Consider the following 3,581-nt stretch of genomic DNA (forward strand, 5'->3'; position numbering starts at 1 on the left):
GGGTTTGAACCGCCAGCCATCTGGTTAGCAGGCAACTGTCTTAGCCACTATGCTACCAGAGCTCCCCAGCACTATGCTAGGAGCCCTAATTTAAGGCATAAATAGGCTATCAAACATAACCCAGAATGCACAGGAGGTAAAAGAGAAGCTAGATGACTGGGACCTTTTAAAAATTAAATTCTTATGTGCATCAAAAGATTTCATCAAAAGAGTAAAAAGAGAACCTACAGATTGAGAAAAAATATTTGCCTATGACATATCTGACAAAGGACTTATCTCCAAAATCTATAGAAAACTTCACACCTTAACACCACAAAGACAAACAACCCAATTCAAAAATGGGCAAAAGACTTGAATAGACACTTCACTAAAAACAATATGCTGGTGGCCAACAAACACATGAAAAATTGCTCGCAATCTTTAGTCATTGTTGTTGTTGTTGTTGTTATGTGCAGTCGAGTCGGCCCTGACTCATAGAGACCCCTCCTTGGGTTTCTGAGGCAACATCACTACAGAAGTAGGATTGCCCAACCTTCCTTCCAAGGAGTGGTTGGTGGGTTTGAACCGCCAGCCTTCTGGTTAGCAGTCAAGTGCCTTAGGCACTATGCTACCAGAGCTCCTCTTTAGTCATTAGAGAGATGCAAATCAAAACAACGATGACATATCATCTCACCCCAGCAATAATAACAAAGTTCAACAGATCAGAAAATAACAAATGCTGGAGAGGTTGCAGAGAGATTGGAACTCTTATGCTCTGCTGGTGGAATTGTAAAATGGTACAACCATTGTGGCAAACAGTATGGCATTTCCTTAAAAAACTGAAAATAGAAGTACCATTTGGTCCAGCAATTCCATTACTAGGAATATATCCTATAGAGGTGAGAAACAGTCCATGAACAGACATATGAACACCTATGTTCATGGCAGCACAATTCACCATAGCAAAGAGATGGAAATAACCTAAATGCCCATCAACGAATGAATGAATAACCAAATTATGGTAAATGCACACAATGGAATATCATGCTACATTAAAGAACAATGAAGTATACGCAAATCATCTCACAATGGAGGACATTATGCTGAGTGAAATAAGTCAATCACAGAAGGGCAAATACTGTATTGAGCCCATTCCTGTAGAAAAACAAAGATTTGCTTGAGAAAGGGAACTCACTTTGTAGGTTACCGGGGTGGGGAGGGAAGGGAAACGATTAATTTTGGGCTAGTTGGGGGCCACATACTGATGTGGGGAAGGGGAGGGATGGTACAGAAAGAGTCTGTGACCACCATGATAACATTAGGAAAAGGGAGGACACCAAATTGTGCACATAAGATATAGACGACAGATGCTAATACCAGCCAGTATATCCACAATACTGCATTTCATTAACACCAAACACCAGGCTACAGATAAACACATCAACATCTGAGAAGATCAGATGGGGGTCAGTGAACAGGATTATATGATAGACCAAGGATAGATTCAACAGAGGCTAATCTTGCAGATACAGTGATACAAAATTACCGTCAATGCTTAACAGAAACAGCAAAAGACAGAGTAATCTCTCACAGACAACCAGACACTGTAGGAGAGAGATCCAATGGATCTACCAACTCAGGACCATAGTACTATGGTACAGCAGACTCAATTGGCACAAGAAAACACATAAAAGTCTTGTTCCTCATCCTACATTGGTGAGTAGCGACTGGGGTCTCAAAAGCTTTCAAGCAGCCATCTAAGATGCACCTAATGGTCACCTAACATAAGAAGCAAAGAAGAGTACAAGAAAAAACCAGGGCATTTGGAAGCAATTGACCTTAGGACATGGTGACCCTCGAGACCAGAGGACTAGATGGTGCCTGGCTACCAATGACAACTACTCAGGAAAGGATCAAATCTGGAGATCCTGGATAGAGTGAGAGGATAAACGTGGAACAAAATCGAAAAACTCAACAATGACCAGAACCTGGTTGGACAGAATCTGGTCAGACCCCCAATACTGTGGCCCTGAGATACATTCTGGGCCTAAAATAAAACTTACTCCCAGGGGCTGGCTCTCAGCCCAGTGGTAAACAATATGTACACGCAGATCACTCAACCCAGGGTGATGCACTCACATACTCTATGGAAATGCATCCCTTGGAGCAATCAACCACGGAGCACCAGAGAGGCAACATTTGCATGGAGGAAATGTAGGACACACAGGAGTGCATAACTATGATGGGCACAGGGGGAGGGTTACTGGGCAGGGAGGGGAGGAGACTGTGTAAGGGTTGGGGATGGTAAATGGGGAGTGAAACTAAATGTACACATAGTGTTGAATGTAAAACAAACTGCTCTGTAAACTTGCACCTAAAGCACAATTTTAAAAAAAAAAGAAAGAAAAGAAAGATTTGTGTATGCTGTGTTTTCATTCTCATTTGCTTCTAGGAATTTTTTTTATTCCCCATTTTATTTCTTTCATTACCCAGTCGTTTTTTAGCAGAGAGTCACTTTCCATGTATTTGATTTTTTTCTTTCATCTTCCTATTATTGATTTCTAATTTTATAGCAGGAGCTCTGGTGGCATAGTGCCTAAGGTATTGGACTGCTAAGCAGAAGGCTGGCGATTCAAACCCACCAGCCACTCCTCGGAAGGAAGGCTGGGCAATCTACTTCCAGAGTGATATCTCCTTGGAAACCCAAGAAGAGGTCACTATGAGTCAGATCCAACTAGACAGCAGTGATCTGAGAAGATGCTTTGTAGTATTTTGGTGTTTTAAAATTTATTGAGGCTTGCTTTGTGGCCTAACATAGGGTCCAATCTGGAGAATGATCCACGTGCACTGTAAAACAATGTGTATTGTGTTTCTGTTGGGTTGAGTGTTCTGTATATATCTATGAGGTCAAGTTGGTTGATTGTGTTGTTGAAATCTTCTCTTTGTTGAGTTTCTTTCTAGTTGGTCTGTTCATCATCAAAAGTGGTGTGTTAAAGTCTCCTACTGCTATCATAGAATTGCCTATTTCTGTTTTTGATTCTGTTAATGTTTGCTTTATGTATTTTGAAGCTCTTTCACTGGGTGCATAGATATTTATTATGGTTATATCTTCTTGCTGGATTGAACCTTTCATTACACTATGTTTTTCTTTATCCCTTATGATGGTTTTTGCCTTGAAGTCTATTGGTTTTTAAAATTTTTATTGTGACTTGGATGAAAGTTTGCAGAGCAAATTCATTTTCCATACAGCAGTTCATACACATTTTGTCTCATGACATTGACTGCAATTTCCTACAGTGTAACAGATCTCTTCCCACTTCCTCCCCATAGTTATCCCTTCCCTGTGTCCTTCTGTCCCATACACTCCTGCCCCTCCTGTCTCCCTGTGCATACACTGCCCTCTGTTCTCCCATGATTGATCTTTCCAGGGAGTGTATCTACCTGATGTAAATGTTCAGTCCATATACCTGTCTTTTATTTGGCTGGGAGCCATAGGAGTGACTTCAGTTCCAGACTTGAAAGGCTGCTCTGGGCCATAGTCTCAGGGATTTCACCAGGCTCCATCACACCAGCAAACCTGGTCTTTTTTTTTTTTTTTTTTT

This window comes from Orycteropus afer, unplaced genomic scaffold, assembly GCF_000298275.1.
Source record: "Orycteropus afer afer isolate SDZICR_OR568_19922 unplaced genomic scaffold, OryAfe1.0 scaffold00177, whole genome shotgun sequence".
In the NCBI taxonomy this organism is placed as follows: domain Eukaryota; kingdom Metazoa; phylum Chordata; class Mammalia; order Tubulidentata; family Orycteropodidae; genus Orycteropus; species Orycteropus afer.